Genomic DNA, 25,029 nt, shown 5'->3' on the forward strand with positions numbered 1-25,029 from the left:
CTGGGCAAAGAAAAGTTGTTTGACGCGATGTGGGACTGCGTTAAGATAATGAGGACCGAGGGCATCGTGTCCATGGAAACCATTTCCTCTATGTTTGGGAATTATGTGCAGGCCAGTAAGATTGAGGAGGCAAGGATGACATTCGATGTGCTGGAGCAGTATGGACGCTGGAAGGTTGTCGTCGCGCTAAATTGTTTTCTCAGGTTGTTGGAAAGATTAAAGATTTGTTGGAGAAGCGATTTTGAAAGGCTTCGTGGGCCCATAACCCACAGGCCTCAAGACAATTTTATTGGCAAAATGGAATTTTGGTTCACCCCGAAATCTAGTCCCCATCAAAAAGTGACCCAAATAATTTGCACCGAGTGATTTGAAAATCACTCTTGAGTGACCTCAGTTAATTAATTATTGAATGAAGGTATTACAGACTCATGTGCTGGTGTGTGTTTGTGTTATTTTAGGCAATGGATCGATCAAATTGAAAAATCCACAGACATTTGGAAAATGGAAAACAACTGAGAAACATAATAAGCAAATACAAGAATACAACAAATTAATAAGGAGTTCACCCTATCCTCCCGGGCTACATCTCTGATCTAGCTTTCAATGGTGGCCTTCTTTTATTGTGTCTTTAAAGTAGAGAATTACAATGAGGAGCTCAATCTGAGTCTCCCGAAACAGAATTGCTTGGTGTGGTGGTTCTTGGATTCCCCAAGCCACTAGAGTGCACAAACTCTTTTCCTCACCAGCTCTTGACCTCTCTAGTCTTTAATGGGAGGAGCCAAATGTGGTGCTCAGTTCCCCGATAGATCCTCTCAGGCATGGCTCGATGCTGCCTTATGCTGCTGGTCAGCTTGGCTCTCTGTCTTTCTGCTCTTTGCTTCACTGTCTCTTTGTTCTCTGTCTTTGTCTTCTTCTTTCTATTCTCCTACTATTCATTGTCTTCCGTTCTATCTGTTCATGGCTTTAAAGCCAGTCGCTCTCATGACTGCTCGTTTCCTCTTCCACCCCCATCGAATCGCCTGCTGCTACTCACTTGGAGTTCCCTGTCTCGGCGTCATCATCAATGGCTCACAGGGAGTGGCCACTTGTCCTCCTACGAACTACGCCAGCTTTTCCTCATTGGTTCGGTTCTTTGGTTACGTCGGGAAATGACTCGTCCGCCACCTCAGCGGTCAAATCGGACCTCAAATCCTTATACATTGCGGCCTAATCCCCTGTTAAATCTGGTTCCCCCATCGGGCGTGATCTCAGCCGTTAGATCTGGAGCCTAAAGATCCGACACCATTCGCTCATTTCGCGCGGTTGACTTGCTCGACCGTTAGTGCACGATGAGCAGCAGTTTTCTCTCTCCTCTGCTTGCCACGCGTCGGGCACTGAGTGGAATCGCTCACTTTTCTTCAATTCTGCTTACCGCCAAAGGGTGCCCCTCGATAAATACCGCCGGTTTTGGAGCGCAGGTCCCGTTTTTAGCAATTAGCGCTTTCCCCACGGTTTTCCTAGCTTCCATGCGACCAAGCGCTTCGGGGCTTTCCTTTTCGAGGGGTTTTTCTCAGAAACTACCTCCTTTTCCCGATCCGGGCTTCCCAGGTGCTAGTTTCGCCTCCTGCGCGGTCTCCATGGGCCTCGGTTAGCGCGCTTTGATCGAGGTCCTCGTCGTTCCTCACTGGCTGCCAACTGCCACTGTTCAGAGGTCTTCCTGATCGCTCTGTGCTCATAATTCTTTGAAGTCTGTCCTGTTTTGGTACAGCCATGGTGTTTTGATTATTCTTCATGGATCTAATTCGGATCACTGCCTTCCCACTGAAAAAGCTTTTGGACCACCAAAAGTTGGTTTTCAAGCATTGACTAAGTGAGGGTACAATTGTCTCACTTGTCCAATCTTTATCCACTTTGCACTGCTCGACTTTGAACTTTGAGCCCAATTCTGAGGTACTCAACATATCCTTTGTGCGTTGTCCTCACCTTCTTGTCCAGAACTGTGTCCTCCTGTAATTCATTAAGATATTCAGGTAGCAGGTCATCAATAGAAGGCAATTGCCTCTACTCTTCGGGATCCTCAATTAGTGAAGGTTCAAACAACCTCAAGCAATTTGCATTTACGACTGAGTAGATGTGCATGTAAGCTGGTAGATCAAGGCAAAAAGCATTTTCACCAATCTTCTCAAGTATCTTGAAAGGTCCATACCTGATATGATTTAGCTTTTTACCTTCACCTTGCATCCTGTCCTTGCTGATGTACAACCAGACTTGGTCACCAACTTGGAAACTATGCTCCATCTAATGCTTGTCATTCCTTGCCTTGCATTTGACTTAGCTCTTTTCCAGCTGTTCCTGTACTACTTGGTGGATCTCCTGGATTTGTTCAATGAACCTAGTTGCCCTGTCCACATCACTGTGTCCCTCAACTGTGGTATCTTTACCAAAGACAAAATCTAAAGGAGACCTTGGTGTGAAACCAAAACAGGTCTCAAAAGGAGATCTCTGCGTAGAAGAATGTTTTGCTCTGTTGTAAGCATGCTGCACATAACACAAATGTTCATCCCAAAGCTTAGGATGTTTGCTGCAATATCCTCTGAGTAACTGGATTACTGTCCTGTTAACTACGTCTGTCTGGCCATCATTTGTGGATGAAAAATTGTGCTTTTCTTCAGTTTGGTGTCCATCAGTTCCCACAGACTTGACCAAAACTTCCCCACAAATTGGGTGTCTCGATTAGATACAATGGAAGTGGGTAATCCAAAATGAACCCATACATGTTCAAAGAACAATTTTGCAGTTTGTTCAGCTGTAATCTATTTGTTACAAGGTATCAAAATACACATTTCGCTGAACCTATCCACAACAACATACAGATAATCATGACCTTTCTTAGATTTAGGTAGTCCTCCAACAAAATCCATGGAAACACTTTCCCAAGGGTGAGAAGGAACTGGTAATGGAGTGTACAAGCCTAGTTTCCTATTGCTGGGCTTGCTTTTAGCACACATAGTACACCCTCTTACATATCTAGAAACTGTCTCATTCATTTTTGGCCAATAACAAAATCTTTGCAGCTGTGCAACTATTTTACTTACCCCAAAATGACCTGATATCAGAGAAGGGTGTGCTTCTCTAATTATCTTTACTCTCTCAGTTTGTGGAATGCATAACTTCCCACAATGGTATAAGAGTCGGTCCTTCACATGATAGTCCAATTCTTCTACTCTTCTGCCTTGACTTAAAGTTGCACATACATCTTTAAAGTCTATATCTTGAGCATATTATTCAATGTAGCTTTCGTGTAGCACAGAATTATGCTTAAGTATAGTAGATGCATTTATAATGGGTCTAGATAACATGTCTGCAACTTTATTGTGTATGCCCTTTTTATATCTTATGACTAAATGAAACTGTTGTAGAAAACCCATCCATCTATAGTGTCTTGATTGCTGCAACTTAGTTTGGGAGTGTAGATATTGAAGTGGTTGATGATCAGTATGTATTACAGTCTCTTTGCCCATTAAGTAATGTTTCCACTTTTTCACACTCTGCACTAATGCATACAATTCTTTATCATATGTAGGATAGTTAACTACTGCAGAATTAAATGTCTCAGAATGATAACATATGGGTTTACCGTGCTGTGTCAACACTGCTCCCATGGCATAGTCACTGGCATCTGTTTGGATCTCAAATGGTCTTTGAAGATCAGGTAGTGCTAGTACAGGTGTTGTACTAATCTTTTCTTTGAAGGTGTCGAAGGCTTTCTGATGTTTGCCTCCCCACTGAAACACCTTGTTCAATCCTGTCAAAGCATGTAAGGGAGCTGCAATTGAGGAAAAGTTAGAAATGAACTTCCTCCAATATTGTGCTGCCCCTAAGAAGCTTCTCACTTCTGTAGCAGACTTGGGTTTAGGCCAGTTCATAATGACTGCCACTTTAGAGGGATCTATCTTCAATTCACCACCCCCTACTATATGACCCAAATAATTCAGAGATGTTTTGCCAAATTCACATTTTGAGAGTTTAACATGAATTTTTTCTCTTTTCAAAACATCTAATGTCTTCTTAACATGCTTTAAGTGTTCTTCCCATGTTTTGATAAATACCAGAATGTCATCCACATACACAATAACAAAATCATCAAGAAAAGGTCTGAGTACATCATTCATTAATCTCATGAAAGTAGCAGGAGCATTAGTTAAGCCAAAAGGCATAACCAACCACTCATACAATCCCTGCTTTGTTTTGAAAGCAGTCTTCCATGCATCTTGTTCTGCAACCCTGACCTGATGGTATCCATTGTGCAAGCCTAGCTTGGAAAAATAAATAGCTTCTTTCAATTGATCCAAAATATCATCTATGCGAGGAAGGGGATAACAATTTTTTATTGTTATCTTATTCAGTGCTCGGTAATCAATGCACATTCTCCACGAACCATCTTTCTTTCTCACCAAAACGATTGGTGACCCACATGGTGATGTGTTAGGCCTAATGAACCCTTTCTCAAGCAACTCCTGCACCTGCTTCTTGATTTCAACATTCTCTAAAGCAGACAACCTGTACATTCCAATGTTAGGCAATGGAGCACCTTGCTGCAAAATAATGTCATGTACTATTTCCTTTTTGGGTGGCAGACCCTTAGGTTCTTGAAACAAGATATCATACTCTGAAACAACCTTTTCTAAATCAGCTTGTTGTTTAGCATTACATCCCTCAAATACATTGGTTTTATCAGGTTTCTTTTCCTTTACAACCATCAGTAAGAATTGTTTACATGAATTTATCATTCTTTTCATCTGCCCTGAGTTTATGAGAGTATAATTATTCTTGAGCTTATGAGCTCTTACAAAGTATTCGATTCCATCTTTAACAAGTAGATACTTGTTCTCAGCTCTATAGAAAATAGCTTTTCTGTCATACAAGTAAGGACTTCCTAAAACAATTCCACATATATCCAAAGGAATTATGTCTAGCTCAACCTCATCTACAAATGCTGACCCAAAAGAAAACTTGAGTTTGCACTATCTAGTCACTTGTAGTTGTGCTTTATCATTCAACCATCATAATGGGTATGGTTTCTTGTGAGGTGTAGTTACTAATCCCAACTTCTTTACAATTGCTTCAGAAATTAAATTTACTTGTGAGCCACTATCAAACAAAGTATCAATATTTTGATATTTGGAAACAACTCGGATATGGAAAAGCTCATATCTTTTTCTCTCATTTTCTTCATCAATAATAGATTGAGCAGAATTACTAGTAGATGCTTCAGAATTCTTACCTTTTATACTTGTGGCTGCAATAGTTGTTTCATCTCCTGAGTCTGACCCCAAATCCTTCTGAATAGCTGCAGCAGTCTTCTTCTTCTTGCCCTCGAACTTCTTAGGTCTCAGCTCTAGATGCAGAATCCAACAATGCTCATCATCATGCCCATCCTTTTTACAGTGAGTGCATGAAGCTTTTCTCTTCTGTGCAGTATTAGCCTTCCTTGCTTTCCATTTCTGCTTTCTTTTCTCCTTATTCTTGCTTGCAGTGGGTTGGGATGGTCCCCCAACTTCTAGATTTCCATTCTTTCCTCTAGCTTCTAGATGAGTAGCTTGTACAGATACCTCATCTATACTAGTGGGATTAAACATGAGGATGGTATGCCTCATGTAGTTGTGTAGACCACCAATGTACTTCAAAAGAGTTTCAGGTGAGTCTAACGAGATTCCTAGAATCAATGCTCTCCTTCTAAATTCTTGAGTATACCCTTGCACACTTTGCCCCTTCAACTGTCGAAGAGTTTTCCAACTCATCATGGCTTGTTACATGTAGGCCAATGGATAGAACTGTTTTTTGATTGCAGAAACAAATTCACTCTAGACAGAGATGGTCTTACCATGTGTCTTCAAGTCGGCTTGGGTTCTGCCTTCCCACCAAACCAAGGCAGTGCCTCCAAGGCATAGGCTTGCCAGCTGAATCTTGCTCTTGTCTAAGTCGATGTTCTGTACTCTGAAATAAACATCAATTTGTCTAATCCAATTGTCCAACTTTTCTACATTCAACTCTCCATCATATATAGGCAAATCAAATTTAACATCTAGCTTAATCAAAGATGCTTTCTTGTTATGTGCAGGGCTATTAGGAGGTGTGAGAAAGCTTTCTTCTTTCCCTTTGCCTATTGAGTGGTCATGGAAGTGATACTCATCTTCTCCTTTGTCTTGTTTAGAGCCTGATGAATCTTCATCCTTGTGTTTTCTAAAGTCCCTATACATTTCTTCTACCATGGACTTTATGGCTAGGAAACATTCTATGAATTGAGGGTCTGGCCCCATAGAACCTTCTTCTGAGATTGTCTTCTAAGGATAGGCTCTCCCAATCTCAGGATTAGTTTCGACCAACTCTCCTTCTCTTAATTTGAGCTTTGATCTAGTTAACATTCAACAGCTAAACCAGCACAAGCTTGTCTAACCTTACAACCTAGAGCTCTGATACCACTTGATCTGAAAATCACTCTTGAGTGACCTCAGTTAATTAATTATTGAATGAAGGTATTACAGACTCATGTGCTGGTGTGTGTCTGTGTTATTTTAGGAAATTGATCGATCAGATTGCAAAATCGACAGACATTTGGAAAATGGAAAACAATAGAGAAACACAGTGAGAAAATACAAGAACACAACAAATTAATAAGGAGTTCACCCTATCCTCCAGGGCTACATCTCTGGTCCAGCTTTCATTGGTGGCCTTCTTTTATTGTGTCTTTAAAGTAGAGAATTACAATGAGGAGCTCAATCTAAGTCTCCTGAAACAGAATTGCTTGGCAGGGTGGTTCTTGGATTCCCCAAGCCACTAGAGTGCACAGACTCTTTTTCTCACCAGCTCTTGACCTCTCTGGTCTTTAATGGGAGGAGCCCAATGTGGTGCTCAGTTCCCCGACAGATCCTCTAAGGGATGGCTCGATGCTGCCTTATGCTGCAAGTCAGCTCAACTCTCTGTCTTTCTCTTCCTTTTTTTTTCTTTCTTTTTTGGTCAAAATTCCCATTAAATAGTTGTTGTTGTTGTTTTTTTTTTTTTTCATTAAACAGTTCTTTTTTTCCCAATAAAGCGTTTTTTTTCCTTCCCAATAAAACACTTTTTTCCTTCCCAATAAAGCGCTTTTTTCCCTCCCAATAAAGCGCTTTTTTTTTTTTTTCCAAATTTACAATGTACAACGACTCTTTACCATATCTCTCATTTACAATGTACAAAGACTCTTTACCATATCTCATTTTTTTTCACTAAAGGGTTTCTTTATTTTTCACTTCTCATTTACAGTGTACAAAAACTCCTTACAATATCTCAAATTTTTTCACTAAAATCTCCTTACAATATCCCAATTTTTTTCACTAAAATGTTCCTTTACTTACAATATCTCAATTTTTTTCACTAAAATCTCCTTACGATATCTCAATTTTTTTCACTAAAATGTTCTTTTATTTTTCACTTCTGCGTAATCAGTTCACAATATGTCAAAATTCTCATTAAAGAGTTTTTTTTTTCCAATAAAACGCTGCAAAAAACATTTCACCTATGTTTAATTATGATTTTTTAATATTGTTTTATGACTCTCTATTAAAATTTAAAAGTGTATTTAAATATAGAATTTTTATAGTCTCTTAATAAATAAAACTAATGCATAGAATAATTTAAAAGGCATTTAAAATGTTTTTAAAAATATTCCCATAAGATTGGTGAAAATTCTAGTTCTAATCATACCTTATTAAGCCATGCTTTTGCTTATGATTTTTTTAATTGTTTTACGACTCTCTATTAAAATTTAAGTGTATTTAAATATAGAATTTTTATAGTCTCTCAATAAATAAAACTAATGCATAGAATAATTTAAAGGCATTTAAAACTAATGCACAGAATCATTTAAAAGGCATTTAAAACATTTTTAAAAATATTCCTATAAGATTGGTGAAAATTCTGGTTCTAATCATAGTTTATTAAGCCATGGTTGAATTTAGTCATAAACTTTAATCTATTTAAAATAATAATAAAAACAACAAACTTTAGAGTTATGAGAATACATTGAGTAGACTCAAATTTTACTTCAAAAATAAAAAATAAAATTTGAATTCATACAGAACTTTGGGCATAAACTTTAATCTATTTAAAATAATAATAAAAACAACAAACTTTAGAGTCATGAGAATACATTGAGTACACTCAAATTTTAAAACGTTTCCATATTTTCATAAAACTTCAAAAATAAAAAATAAAATTTGAACTCATACAAGGCTTAGTCATAAACCTTAATCTATTTAAAATAATAATAAAAACAACAAACTTTAGAGTTATGAGAATACATTGAGTACACTCAAATTTTAAAACTTACGGTAAGTAAATATATATGTATATGTATGGTTGTAAATTCAATTATATAAAATAATTTTAAACAACATAATTTTTTAGTTTTTTTTAATTATATATTTTAAATAATTTTATTGAAAAATTAATTACTCATGATTAGAGTTGTTAATTAGTTTAACTTAAAAGATTTCAACATATGAAATATATTAATTGAAACATTTGATGTGGAATTTTGTTCAATGAAAAAAGGGATAACATTCAATATAAATCAAATATTAAATATGAGTGAAACTAGATTATTCATATAAATAGATTTCAACATATGAAGTGTATTAATTGAAACATTTAATGTGAAATTTTGTTCAATGAAAATAATTTGTTCAATGTGGTTATATTAATAAAAACATTCTCTTTCACTGATTGAATGTATTGATATTTTCATAGGAACAAATTACACGAAATTAAATTATTCATATAAATAGATTTCAACATATGCAATATATTAATTAAAAAATTTAATGTGGAATTTTGTTCAATAAAAAAGGGGATAACATTCCATATAAATAATTTGTTCAACCTAGTTATATAAATAAAAACATTCTCTTACACTCGTTGTATATATTGGTATATAAAAACATTCCGGGTTATATTAATTAAATTGTTGTATGTATTGGTATATAAAAACATTTTCGGTTATATTAATAAAAACATTCTCTTTCACTTGTTGTATGTATTGGTGGAGTGAACAGATTCCAGCTTGGCGATCGATTTTTATCCTCACTTGCTGGTTTCTCTGGAAGTGGAGAAATGCTCGTATTTTCCAGGACTCAAATGTTCCTATTGATTAAGTGATGGACTCCATAATTGCACTGGTGGCTTTGGTCTGATATGTTTTCTCTTCATTTTGGATTCCGCTCATAGCTATGCGGATCTCTTCTTTTTGGTATATTACCGGAAGGACATTATGATTTTGCTTATGATCTGTGACCGATCTTGGTATCAGCTTCTTTTTCATTATTAGGCTCAAAGGCAGCGCCTTTTTTGTCAACTGGAACAGTATTTCTGGCTGCTTTGTTTATGACCTCTCATGTATATAGCTTATTATATTTTCTTAATATAATTTACATCGTGATTTTCTCTCTGAAAAAAAATGTATTGGTATATAAAAACATTCTCTTTCACTTGTTGTATGTATTGGTATATAAAAACATTCTCTTTCACTTGTTGCATGTATTGGTAACAAACTACACAGTGTTAATGTTTTTTATTCTTTCACTCGTTTGAATGTATTGGTATCTTTATAGGGAAGAACTACACACTTTTAATGTTTTTTTTTCCAATTTATTTATACTAATATTATTTTTTTCCAATGGTTTAATGTAATTATAATTAATATAGATATATAAATTAAATTATATATATGATAATTGCATATAAATATACATGGTAGATATTAAAACATTTCACTTATTTTATGTTACATCTTATTCAATATTTTCTATATAAAATTATTTGTTAAATATAAATTATAATAAGAATACTTTCTTTCACTTGTTGAATGTAACTATAATTAATATATTTAAATACATGTTAATTATGGATAGACATCAATTCATAATAGGTATAAAGACACTTATTTTATAATATATCATTGCCAATATTTTATTTAAATTGAAAAGAAAAAAAGTATATACCTTTAAGATAAAATCTCAACCTTTTATTCTAATTACTAATGAAAATATGCATATTCCATGTAGGTTAAATCCCGACTATCTACCTAATAATTATTCATAATTCAACTAAAATTCAAGAAACATGTTCTAAAATAAACATGACTATCACTAGCTCCCCTAGTTGCCACGGTATACCCATCTGTAGCGTAGGATATTATATTAGACAATCAAAGAATCCCCTACCATCATATTGAAACAATTGATTGAAATAGTTATAACGAGCTTCCTCGGCTGGAGAAAATGATAAGAGACACATTTGCATCATACAACACTGAAAGCTTGCAGCAAAGAGGATCGATTTGAGATCACCGACCTCAAATTCATGCAGCTCATCACAACCCTCATGGAATTGAAGTTACTGTCAATTTTCACCGTCTTTGGGCATGCTTTTGTCGGGGGATTCATTTTCGTGTTAGCCCAAGACTACATATTCATGAGAAAGGACAGAGGGCTTCTCTATATGGGCGAGGTAGACGTGGGTTTCATCATTCCTCCTGGCGGCATGTCCATCATGAGGAGCAAGGTTGATTCTCGTTACTTGACAGAAATTGTCCCAAGTGAATGCGGGTTTGGACTCTGTTCACGATAATTTTTTCAAAACCCTAGAGGCCGCCATTGATGCAGTCGTTAAGATGGGTCATAAAAAATGGAATAAAGATGTTTACCCGCAACTCAGGCTCTCTCTTTTCTCCGAACCTATGGAGAACTCCGACTAGTTTCCAAAGAGGGTTCTCCACTACTTTCCCGCCTCTGATTGCATATGTGGCTAACTTAGAAGTGAGCAAATAAATTGCAGTGTTACAAACCAACACATCCAGTGGCCTTCCCGAGCGCTTGAAATTATCAGCAAACTGTGTTACAGTTTGAGAGAAGCCAAATCCAAATACATGACAGTGTAATCCTCTTTAGGAATTCCAACATCGCAAGCCATCCTATCTACCTTGAGGAAATCTCCGCATGGCATAATAATATGCCATTTCCCGCTCTCCCTAAGAGCTTTGGGAATAGCAAGCCCTATACAAGAGTATGCACATGTTAGGATAACATTACCCTTTCTATCTGTCTTTTTGCTTGCTAGAGCTTCTTTTGTTTCCACTGGTACGACCACAGGCTATACCCTTATTCTAGGAACATAGGTATTTATGTTCGTAATTTTCTGTAAAGAAAAAAAACGAGGGAATAGGTTAAGATGAAGTAATTTTCTTCTCTAGGAGAAAGCAACAATATTATTATGCAATCATTAAAACAATTCCATAAAAGAATGGACCTAGCCAACAATTAGCCGCTACAAAGGTTATTAGAAGTAGAAATTTCACAATTGAACAACATTTCTACTATTTTCTGTACACACAAAAAAAATAGTCCAAAAGGCATAAGAATAGAGAGAATAGAGAAAAAAAAAAGAAGGAATTTTTTATTCTTTAGAACTCATTATGCATTTTCCTTAATAACTAGTAGTATTTGGATGGCCCAAAATATGTGACCTAGTCAATCAAAACTATAAAATAGAGAAATATTATCCATGTAGCTACCAATACTAGGTGCATTTTTTTTAATGTAATTAAGCATCTATATATATATATATAGATGAGAATGACAACCAAAAAAGTTTTTATATTTATTTATTTAACATTAAATGATGACAATTTTTTTTTATATAATATTCATGTTATAAGGTCAAAGTTATTGTCGTTGAACTTATGTTGAGCAAGATATTTATGGGATATTAACTTAGTAGGGATAATGTGGCATTGTGTTTGACTGGAATTAAATGACATCTTAGTTAACTATGGTTAAGATGCAAAATTTTTGTCTTTCTTTGTAAGTTCCAATCGTAGTATTATATGAACTAATGGTTGCAATGTCAAAATCATTGTTGTCAAACAGTTTAATGATATTTGTTGATCCTTCTTGATAAAATCTAATGAAATGTACCTATGTTCAGAACTTTTAATACAAATTGATTTACTATTTATTATCTTCCTTTGAATCGACAAATGGTACACTTTAGTTTAAATTAAAATATTTTTTGTAAGTTCAACGACAATGAGGCTACGTCATGGTCATGTCCAAGAATAACAATAGAATAGGGTGGTGAATTGAATGAGTGACTTAACATCTAGCAATTACTGTTTATCCAAGACCCCTTGGACAACTAAATTAAAATAATTAAATATGGAGTTGTTTTAGATTTTATTTATTGATTTTAATTGAGATTTATTTACTTCAATCATAAAATGAAAATTGGTTTTATTATTTTACTTTAATTTAATATGTTGATTGATTAAATGGTTTTATTATTAGCTAATTATAATAATAATTTACTTAATTTTATTCATATGTAAATTTAAAATGTGAAACAATTAAACTTTTGATTAGAGTAAAATAAATTATTTTTAGATAATATTATTTTTAATTTGAGTGAGAAAGTATTGGGATAATATTGAGATATTTTAATTTTGAATTTTCTCTCAACTAATAAGTTCTTCGTTTATGTATAGCAAAGTGTTATCCAAAACAAAAACAAAATTGAAAATTAAAAACTAATTTATGATATAATCCTATATAAACATTTGATTTTGGAAATATCCAAATTTGTTGGTTTATGTAGTGATTTCAATAACCCTATGACTAAATAAAGCATTTGGTATTCTAATAATATTATAGGTTGTGTGTGTATATATGCATGTGCATGCATGTTATAATACATGAGTGAAATGATAATTTTGTCTTTATGAAATTCAATTTTCTCTATATTCTATAGCATAATTCAAGATATATATATAAAGGTAAGTTTAATAAGAAATAAAACATAAATTAATTTTTATTTATCTCTAATTTTATGATCCATGTCATTATGCATTGGTCACTTTATCATCTTTAACACCTTATTATTCCTTTTCTTCAAGACATTGAGTGTGTATTTGTTTGACTTTATTTATGTTTATGGAGCTCATGTCTTGGCATTTGCTTTCCTAGAGCTAGTTGATAAAGTACTTCATTGCTAAGTTTTTAATTTACATATTGTTGGAAATTTTCATTTGGATTGTGCATTGTTACTATTAGTAACTATTGAAGGTGATCGTTGAGTTTCAAGAAAACTCCATAATTAACAAAAAAGGAAAAGAAAAAGACTACATTCAATTTTTGCCCTTAAAAATTTAGATTATATAAAAAATAGTTGTTGATGAACATTTTTACATAAAAACACATGAATATAATTTTATTATATTTAATTATAAAACAATTTTGCTAAATTTAAATTTAATATTAAAATTGCAAAATTCAATATTTATAAATTTTAAATTAATTAATTTATTTAACTTTTTAATAATTAAATTTTATTTTATTTTAAAATTAATTATTAAATAAAATAATTTTAAAAATGTTAATTAACTATTAAATATATTTATGCACTCATATTAAGTGGTTATTCAATGGCAATTTAGTAAGATTGAGTGGAAATCGGGTTACATTATCATATTGCTAATCTTAAATGAAAAACTAAAATAACACATATTTTTACATCAAAAATATTGCATCTAATATTTAATGAGATAATTCTATTTATAATAATAAATGTAACTCCATTCCTAATAAAATAAAATAATAAACTGGCTGAGAAATCAAAAAGTGAATACTTATATATAATCATTTTTCATAACAAAGCACAAACTTGGTATTCTAAAAAAAATTATATATTTTTATTAATTACTTTATTATGATAATATTTACAAATAGTTTCGTACGCACCAAAATTTGGTGAAGTATTACATTTAAAATATAAAAAATTATAATTTATATGTCTCGAGACGTAAATATATTTATTTAATATTAAATGGAGCCCGAAGTACATTATAGTTATTTTGACGCCTATTAAATGGAGCCCGAAGTACATTATAGTTATTTTGACGCCATTCCTGTGCCAAAAATAATAGAGAGGTGCGCTGAGTGATGAACTGTTAGTGTGGTGCTTGGCCACTTAAAAGCACTGCTATGAGGGGTTAAATAGTTGTTTTATTTTTAAACTGTTTTTAATATAATTTTTAATATTTATTTTTACTCTGCGTAATATTTTTTTTATAAAAATATAATCAATGAAATTTCATTATTTATTTATTTTTTAAAGATATCTTTTGATATATAATAGCTATGTAATAAAATATATATATAAATTTCAGTTCATCAATTAAAAATATATAATTTTTTTTTTTTTTTATAAATTTAAAAAAAAATTATGAAAAAAAATTAATAAGAAAAAATAATTAAATATATATAAATTTCATTTATCAATTAAAAATATATTAAAAAATTATTTTGGAATAAATTTAAAAAAAAATATTAATTAAAAAAATGTGAAAATCAAGCCAATGCGTCAGAAATCATAATACATGATTGAGGCTAAATTTAATTAATAGTTGCGGCAGCACCGACAACAATTGAAGCAATGTGAGTGCAAGTCACTTCTGGTCATGGGGCAGGGTTTAAAATTATTATATATACATTATCAACTGACGGAAGTACATTATGAAAACATTATAAGAGTGCTTTTAATCAATGATTCATTTTACTCAGACAACTTACAATTTGGGTTTTTATAGTCATAATACTTTAAGATAATCACCAAATCCGTTGAAGCAATGGGGTAGGATTTAAAATTACTACATATACATTATCAATTGATGGAAGCACATTATAAGAGTGCTTTTAATCAATTACTACATATACATTATCAATTGATGGAAGCACATTATAAGAGTGCTTTTAATCAATGATTCATTTTACTCGCACAACTTACAATTTGGGTTTTTATAGTCAAAATACTTTAAAATAATTCCCAAATCGGTTGAAGCAATGTGAGTGGCAAGTCAGTCTTGGTCATTGGGGGGGTTTATAATTACTACATTTACATTATCAACTGATGGAAGCACGGTTGAAGCAATGTGAGTGCCAAGTTAGTCCTGGTCATGGGTAGGGTTTAAAATTACTACATATACATTATCAACTGATGGAAGCACATTATAAGAGTGTTTCTAATCAATGATTCATTTTATTCAGACAACTTACAGTTTGGGTATTTGTAGTCAGAATACTTTAAGATAATCACCAGATTCACCGGATCCCCCATTATAGTTAGTATTATTCCATTAATATAGTAGAAATGTACAATGCATCTAAAGTACCAAAATAGATTCTTGAGTTACTAAACTGACGAGTTGAATAACTATATAAAATGTATTTTAGGAAAAATATTTTTTTTTTTCACTAATGAAAAAGTTTATTATGTCCATATAATACAAATTTTCATGATCTTAGATCTTTTGAAATTTTATGTGTTTTTGGATAAACTGTGGTAATCCCAACTTCTCTAGTGAACTTTTCTAGTGAACGACTCATCATCAAAGGCATAAATAGCTTTAAAAAACATAGAGTAACCATGTAAAAAGCCATATATTTTAGATTCTTGACAATTTTGATGTAAAATGGCTATTGGAAAAGGAAAAAAAAATGAGTGTTTTTTCTCCCTTTGTATTTTGAAGGTTTGGTATAATGTATATGAATCTTTTTGGATAAACTAATTAAGAAATATTCAAAATCACAACGTTTGCATTGAATACTAAACCCTTCATAGTCAAGGAAGCAAAAAGCAGAGACATTAGAGTAACAAAGGTCATAGATTTTGTACTATTGACAAATCTGCTCAGAAATGGGGTTTACAAAAAGGAAGAAAAGGTGTTATCATTTCTTGTTAGAGTGTCTAATCTTATAATTCCCCAGAGATATCAGTTATACTTAAAGGTTGATTGGGACTAGGAAGACACTGATGACACTAATTGGAAACACTATTGTCGTGAACACAATAGAAAATTGAGAAAAAGTAATTAATTAATTTACACAAAGTTTAAAAAATTAAGCAATTATGTTCCTCACATTTTTTAATTAGTTTAAAAAAAATAACCTAATTAACATTGAATACATATATACAATTTTAAAATAAAAATAAAAATAAAAAATACCTTTCATATAAATAACACATTCCTATACATGTATAAACCTATAAAAACATAAATCTACCCACTAAAAACAATACATATGTTATATATAAAATACAACCCGCCAAAATCAAACATCAAATTGCATCAATTAGATAATCACAAAATCACCCATTTGAATTTTATAATTAAGTTATTTAACATAAGTACAATATATTTATTTTATGAAATTCACGGATTCCTATGCCAAAAGTAACAAAAAGGTGCGCGCAGGGATGAACTGTTAGTTGTGGTGATTGGCCACTTAAAACCACTGCTAAGTTACTATTTTTCATAGAGAGTTTAATCGCATCATGTTAATGGTCTCATTTAACCAAAGTTTTGATTGAAATTTTATTTCATAGGGAGGGTTGATATATATATTGATTATCAATAAAAAAGATTCATGTCACAGAGCTTCCCCAGGTGTTTTCACAGGTGTTGTATTTTAAATTGCCATGACAGGTGTTGTATTTTAAATTGCCATGACGGATAAATAACTTATAAAAGACGGATAAATAATTCCTTGTTTCTTCTTACCATATATGTTTCACCATGTCTCCACTTCCTTTCATCTCCCTCTTAGAATGCCTTGTTTCTTCCTAAGTTAGCATATGTGTTTCCACCTAGTATACAACCATATTTTTAAGATTTTATAAAGCTTTTTAGCCTTTGGGAGTTAATAATTTTGATTATGTACATAAATTTTGACATGTGAAAGAAACTAAAGAAAACCATATAGTTAAGATGATGAGGATTCTCAACTGCAAGTAAATGAGATAAAGTTATTTTTTTTAAATATCAAGAATTTAACTACTATCCATTTTTATAATTTATTTAAATCCAATAATCTACTACATATGTCAAATTTATTAAACATATAATTACATGTTTGACTATTTTTTAATAACTTATCTTCACCAAATATTTTATTTACAGATGGGCACACACATCTTTATTTACTCACTACATATTTTATTTAATGAATTCTTTATTTATACCAAGATAACTTTAATTCCTATAAGTGTACTTTCAACCAACTGTGAACTACTTGAATAATAAATCTAGTAATGATGGCTAAATATTTTTTAAAATATTTGTATATCCTTTCAACTAATTTGATTTCCATTACACATATTTGGAACACATTATTCCTAAAACCATGATGCTAAAAAATGTCAAGACTAAGCAAACTCTGCAATCTATGAGGTAAACTTTGCAATCTATCTACGAGGTAATCAACTCATCATCTGCATTTGAACATTGTTAACTAATCATTTTCATAACATCTTAAATATAAGCCCATGATTTCCTCATCTTAAAAAATTAGATTCACATTATTGTCCACATCATAGTCGGAATATACAACCCAACCAATTACACAAAGAAATCCTTCCTATTAAACATTGCCCTAGACAATACCATCACTTATTCTATTCATGTACTTAGTACGAGTTGAATCCTCCAAATACAATTATATTAGAGGAGGTTGACAATCTAAATAGGTATGTTAAATAAATATGAGTTTGTAACATTTTCAATAATTATTTTTATTGTAAGTTTAGCTTAATAATTATTTTTTTTAAAGAGAAATTCACTACGGTAAAAATGAAGTTGATTTCAGAACATTTAAGGAAAAACTCAAAATACAAAATTAGTCAAAATAAGCGAGGGCACTCAAAAAAACAAAAATAGTCAATATAAGCCTGGCCTTTTCAAAATGGTAATTGAGTGCTTCATTATGCAATAAATCACAAGCTATTTTTAGTCAAAATAAGCCAGGGCACTAAAAAAAACAAAAATAGTCAAAATAAGCATGGGCTTTTCAAAATGGTAATTGAGCACTTCATTATGGAATAAATCGCAAGCTATTTTTCTAATATTTAAGACATTTTTTTAACATGACATCATATATTATTCTTGTAAAACGAACTTCAGAGAAATTCATTTTAACAAGCCTGTATAATTTCACAACATTTATTTCACATAAAACAAATACTAAGAAAGAAATAAAAAAAACAACAACCGAATGAGATTGAAACTGGTTGAAGAAGGCAACTTACTTGGGACTTGAAAACTGGTAAATCTTGTCGATTTTGAAGTAAATGATGAGGGCAAGTTCAGTAGAAAGCTCCAATATTTATTTTTAGTGACTTATTTTTGGTTGTGGTGTTGTTTTGTGGAGTTATTGCATATAAATTTTTGGAATCGATGTTTCAAACCATCTTTCGTGGTTCATGAACCACCGAGAATGGTTCGAAACATCGATTCCAAAAATTTATATGCAATGACTCCAAAAGACAACACCACACATAATATAGATTGCAAGAGCCTCAAATCAATAACTATCCTTGCTTTTCAAGAAAATAGCATGACAGTGACTACTGTTTTGAATGAGTTTAAGGTCCACCTTTTGCTTACCCCTTTTCATTGTTATTTTGTTGTCTGTTTGCTTGGGAAGGTGAGTAGCAATGGCAGACCACCTATTTCCCAGTAGAGCATGAAGTTGAATAATAGTCTTCTCTTCCTGCACACTGAATTTTTCCCCTTGATATTTGGTCTTAGATAGTTAGCCCAATGTAATCTCCAGCTCTTTCTTATCTCAACACCCAACTTTCTGCTGCAGAGCCCTCCAGCTTCCATGGCTGTGCTACAATATGTAAGTAACAAGCTTTTGATTTTCTTTGGGCGTCCAGGACCCTTCTTGAGCCCAACTTTTTCGCAGCAGGGAGCCCTACCATTATTTCTGATTTGGTGTGACTTCTGATAAGCCTCGGCAAAGATGTTTTCGAATTAAACACTGCAACTGCCCTTCACGTCACCAGTTGTTCCTCGACTGCTTTTATTTCTCGATGGCACTTCTTCATCGATGTTGGAAGATGGCATAATCAAACAAGAGGGAGAGTGTGGAATGATTGAGGGAAGCCTAAGGAACAAAAACAAGCCCACCACCCCTTCTCAGTATTATACACACCAAAAAATGCATGTATATTTTTAGTATTTTTCAATCACGGACTAGCTTACTTTTTGATCGCTGAATTCACATTCTTGACGTAGACTGGTTGGTCGGTTCCTTGAATGTAAGACCTAGATTACAATGTAGTTGTTCGGTTCCTTGAATGTAACACCTAGATTACAATGTAGTTGTTCTTAGTTGCCTAGGGCGAGATCTCCCTTCATAAAGTTCAAATCTACGAAAAAACTATAGCCAAATTTTTTTTTATACGATTCAAATCTATAAAAGTGTGCTAGGCTCCATTGCCATGTGAGCTAGAGGTATTGTATGCATTTGTGTTATGACCCTAGGCTTAGTCTAACTTTGGTGTTTTTAACTTAAAGACGGGTACTATAAATTTTGACGGGACAAATCTTAAATTAAACGTCAAAATGATCTGATTTATGAAACACGTCAAATTTGACGGGTAAAAATTTACAGCAACTGTCAAATACGTCTTAAAATATGAAATACGTCTTGTGAGACATCAAATTCCAGGTCTGATTGGTAGTCATGCCCCTGTGGTCTTATGACCCTCACTTCAATGGCTTGAGTGCTAAGCCTTATTTCAGAAGGGGTCCACTGACGTGACAAAGAGAGTTTGCAAGAATGACGAGTTGGGATTCATTTTAAAATGAAGGGACACAATCAACCATTGACCTTATAACCTAATAATTAAATCCTAACATTCTGCATTATTTATAGAATGGTTTTAACTAGATAAAATTCATTCGGACTAGCTGGTATATGCGACCCGGAGATTAGCATTCAAGCTACAAATTAAAATACCTTTCATAAATTTCAAAACCTAGTAAGTTTTTTTCGGTCTCCCTTTTTTGTTGCAAAAATAGGGCACTCAATACTTCTCATAAATTTGAAAACCCAGTAAGTTTTTTTGGATGTCCAGTTTGATTGCAAAAACAAGTCATGCAAGGAAAATGCTACCACTGTTTACAGTACTACTTAGTGGGATTTACTACGTGTTTAGTAAGGCTAAAAAATAGTGGCACAAAATATCCCATGAATATTAGATCACTTTAAAAAAGGTATAAATCAAGTAAATGTACGTGTAACTGATAGAACAATTATAACTCGCTTTGAATTGAAAATTATAACTCGCTTTGAATTGAAATCGGATTTTAGGGCAAGAAGAAAGTGACCTAGATGATTTGTATGGACACTCAATTAAAAACCTTCCGCTGTATATGTGGATACCTTGTAAGTTGGCAAATAAATTGCAGCGTTACAAACCAACACATCCACTGGCCTTCCCGAGCGCCTGAAACTGTCAGCAAATTGTGTTACACTTCAAGAGAAGCCAAATCCAAATGCATGACAGTGTAATTCTCTTTAGGAATTCCAACAATGCGAGCCATTCTCTCTACCTTGAGGAAATCTCTGCATGCCATAATAATATGTCATTTCCCACTCTTCCCAAGAGCTTTGGTAGTAGCAAGCCCTATACAAGAATATGCACATGTCATAATAACATTACCCTTTCTATCTGTGTTTTTGCTTGTTGGAGCTTCCTTTGTCTCCACTGGTACGACCACAGTCTGTGCCCTTATTCTAGGAACATTGGTATTTCTACTCATAATTTTCTAGAAAGAAAAACAACGAGGGAATATGTTCAGATGAAGTAGTTTTCTTTTCCAGGAGAAAGCAACAATATTATTATGCAATCATTAAAACAAATCCAGAAAAGAATGGACTGAGCCAATAATTTGCCACAACATAGGTTATTTGAAATAGGAACTTCACACTCGAACAACATTTCTGCTCTTTTTTGTACACATAAAGAAATAGTCAAAAAGAGCAGAGGAATAGAGAAAAATGAAGGAATTTTTATTATTATTTAGAACTCACTATGCATTTTCCTTAATAATGGGTAGTATTTGGATGGCCCAAAATATGTGACATAATTCGTCGGAACTATAAAATAGAGAAATAATAGCCATGTAGCCACCAATACTACGTGCACCATACAACAATATATAAGAATTTAGTGAAAATTCCTTACATTCTGCAACATCAACAATTGCTACATAAGGGAAGGGTCACGAATCTAAAATGATAAGCTGAGATACCTATCATTCTTAATTTCTTGGCCATTTTTGACACTTCTGGTATGAAGGATATTCCTCTGGAACTATTACAGGTTTATGGGTACTAATATCTTTTATTCCCACAACAATCCCATTTTTTCAGCTCTGCTAAATCTCAAAGGAGTGGATTTATGAAACCCAAAATCAACAAACAAGGAACTAAAGGAAAGAAAGAGAGAAATTAATAATATAGACGAGTTACATTGGCTTGGATAACAGGGAATCTGAATTCCTTCTTTCCATGTTCAATCAATGAGGCGCCTAGAAAAGTTGAATCCTATGCAGAAGCACAATGTCCTCCCTGCAACCCAAGAGTATATAAAAATGTTTATGAAAAATGCCTTGGATTAATATAAATAAGAGTATATCCATAGTTTTAACCATACAATAACTTGGTTACCAAAATGCAAATATTTTGGGCAATTCTTGTGGGAATTGCAGTCTGTGTCAAGAATTTCAAGTTGACAATTGAAAGAAGATTTAAAGAATCACCTCCTTTTTTTTAGGTAATGCGAAAAAACCAATGTGTGTTTGAAGTTGTGTGGCCATAATTGAAGAGGAAGCCAAGATGCTTCCAACTCCCTCCTCCTCCTGGCCTAATAAGTATCTAAACTTTTAATTTTTCCCCAGCTTTATCAAAATGCATACATAAATGTTTCTCTTGCACAAATTGGAGATGTCGATTGTTGTTCAAATTACTCCAGTGATTGCTTAGAATATCTTATTACTTGTGCATGTGCAAGAGAGAGGACCTAGAGAGTATGTGTACACAAGGGATGGTGTATGCATTCATCTAGAATATCATTGAACAATGAACAAGGATTGTGGCCAAGGTGAGAGAAAGGTTAAAAAATTCAAACACAAATACAATGACGTATGGAAAATTCTCATTTTTCATACTATTGGCAATGTCCCAAGCCTTAAAAATTTGTATAGGCGACCAACAGGACAATGAAATTTCAGTCCAACAAAAGAAAAAGTTAATTACATTGAACCCATTGTTTTGACATCTACAAATTAATTTTGCAAATGTTGTCCTATGAAAAAAACCAATCGGGAAGCCAAGGAAATGTTATAGAAAAGACGACAATATGGAGCACATAAGAAACAACTACAAAGGAATGGTAATATGAAGCATATAAGAAATAAATCAATATGAAGCTTATCTATGTGACCATTCCAAAATCCAAAGAGAAATGTTTCTATCAACGGTTAAATTTATATTACACGATAATCAAGAATGGAAAATGGAAAAAACAATGGCTGGCAGCAGATGTAATTGCTGGAAAATAATAATAAACACCTTTTGCCACATTGTCGCCGTAGCATTATGAGAATCTTGTGATCCATTCTCTTTTGCTTGAATAATGATGTAAGGCACGAGATTTATGGTTGACTACACTGTTACTCAATTATCCTCTCTCCTCTATGAGCACATTTCAACTGCAAATAAATCATCCTTACTGTCAACCACCAAAAGATGTAGAAGTGCTCCCATATAAAGCACCAAAAAATCAGATTAACCCTCCAAATCACGTTATACTAATAGAAAAAATACGAAGAAGAATGGGAGTAAACTTGGTAGTACTTTCTCTATTTATATTAATTGACCAAAATCAAGTTTTTCCATTTGTTTCAAGTGGCCTCAACCTGCTCATAGGAAACTAGGTTGGCCACCTGTCAGCGTTAAAATTTGTCCAAAATTTGTATAAGTCTTTCTCTATCAACCTAATAGTATTGTCTTTTTTATCTATACTGAAAATCGACTTTGGAAAATAAAAGCTAATCGTCATAAAACAGAAATAAAATTTATCTGGATCGTTGTTTTACTCGTCGTACAAGGAATCCATGGGGGCTGGGGTTTTAGCACTAGATCTCAGCATCTCACTTCTCCTCATATCCTGCAGACTTTGTTCAATCCTTTCCAATGCTAGGTTGTTTCGATATGTTTGTATTTGAATTGCTGCTATCTCCCTGAGAAGCTTTGGTCTGATGAGATCTTTCTCTTTGGTGTCCTCCTATGCCTCCTGAGCTTTGTTTTCTGCCTATTCTTGTAAAGACCGGAAACAAATGCAAAAACAATAAGGGATTTATATCATGAACTTATAACAATTTCCTGAAATTTTACAAAATCAATTAATAGAACTGCTGAGGTACTTACCTGTGCCCCTGCGATTGAAGATGCCTTCGGCTGCACTGCTACAGTTACCAAAAGACCGAATCCACCTAGCCAAACTGAGCAGAACCTGGCTGCTCAATCCAGTAAGATTCTTAACAGAAGCCATCTGTTTCCCCCATGCCCAAAACCTCAGATCAACTCAAGCTCTTCCTGTGGCTGCTTTCCATACATGATGTTCCTCCTCCTACAAATTTCTTCCCTTTGTTTTTTCCTCCTTTCCCAAATCAATATCCCGTGATTTTATCTCGTTGTTTGGCAGTGGCCGCTCTTCCATCTGCAGCCCATTTCTCAGCCTGCTAGTGACACGCTCCTCCCTTACGCATTCCTCCCTTATCTCATTTAAGGTCGTGAATGTATATGTTTATGTTTTGAAATCATATGATATTTTTATTAAATATAATTCTAATATAACCTTTATATCATATATACCACATTATGATTTAATATATCACATTAAACATTGTAAACATTATGATCACATTGTTTTATTATATATTTATTTTTTTTATTTTTTTATATAACATTATAACTTTATACTTAGAGCCCCTTTTAATTAATTACTTATATAGATTTTAAAAAATTTATTTTATTAATTTATTAATATAATTTTTATCAATAATCTGGAATATATAATTTATATAGTCCTCTTTTAAGATCTACCCATACATTAAGCAATATTGAGGAATGAGTAGAACCTCTATTCAAAGAAGTGTCATGGTATTTAGCACTTATAATTAATTTAGTATAAAATACTAGTGCGGTGTATGCGACACAGGCATATGTAGCTATCATATGCATGTACCATATGCCTGCTATTATTTTTGCGTTCTTTATATTTATAGATGGGTCGTTACAATTCTTTATTGAGAGTCATGGCCTGGGCCACAACATTCTTCATGACCCAGTATTGCTGGATTGTTTGTCTGGAGAGGGTATGTCGGCCGCGAATGTTGCCCGGGTCTTGAACCATGTCTTCCCATTCCCATGGTAATATTTTGGTTGGTAATACTATCATTTAATTCTCACTCCCAACCCATTATTTGGGCTCTGAACTCAGGTGGATTCTTTGTCATGTATGCATCAATGAGGGTCTTCATATGCTCCTGTCCCATCTTTCTCCGTCTCTTGCGTTGTTCTCTTCTGGAGCTTCCCACCCCCCCGACTGTCTTTTTACCTGTACCTCTATTGCTCTTCTTAGTCACTTCTTTTCCATCTTTTTCCATTCTTGTGTTGTCGCGGTTGCCGTTTCCTTCCCCCAATTTGCTTTCCTCTGTCTTCTTGCTTGCCTTCACACTGTATTGGACACAAATTATGATTAAACCTAAAACATTACCATGAGAAGTATCATTATTCTATTGGTATAACATCCAATCTGTCTTACATTTAGTTGAGCCATGATTGGTATCTCGCTCAAGACTTGACGGCCTGAGTTTTCTTATCATTCCCCTCAGCTTTCCCCTTGCCATCTCTTGGGTTTTTTCTTTGCTGCCCCTCAATTCTTCTTTCCTTAGGTTAGTCTCTCCCTGTTCGCCTTCACACAGAAGGTTTGCCATAGACAACCTATCGGGGAGACCACTAGGGGGGACTATGTCCCTGTTCTGGGCAACATGAGGTGTTTTTACCATAGAAAGCCCATTAGGAGAACTATAGGGGAGGACCATTT

General features: G+C 33.4%; 1 pseudogene; it reads right to left on the reverse strand.

Moving 5' to 3' along the window:
- Window positions 1-20,135: 20,135 nt before the first annotated feature.
- Window positions 20,136-21,748, reverse strand: LOC149161069 (protochlorophyllide reductase, chloroplastic-like; annotated as a pseudogene).
- Between the last annotated feature and the right edge of the window lie 3,281 nt (window positions 21,749-25,029).

The sequence above is a fragment of the Pinus tabuliformis genome, chromosome 5_2 (assembly GCF_031772625.1).
Source record: "Pinus tabuliformis cultivar Carrire ecotype Pingquan chromosome 5_2, CPIR1, whole genome shotgun sequence".
Taxonomy (NCBI): Eukaryota; Viridiplantae; Streptophyta; class Pinopsida; order Pinales; family Pinaceae; genus Pinus; species Pinus tabuliformis.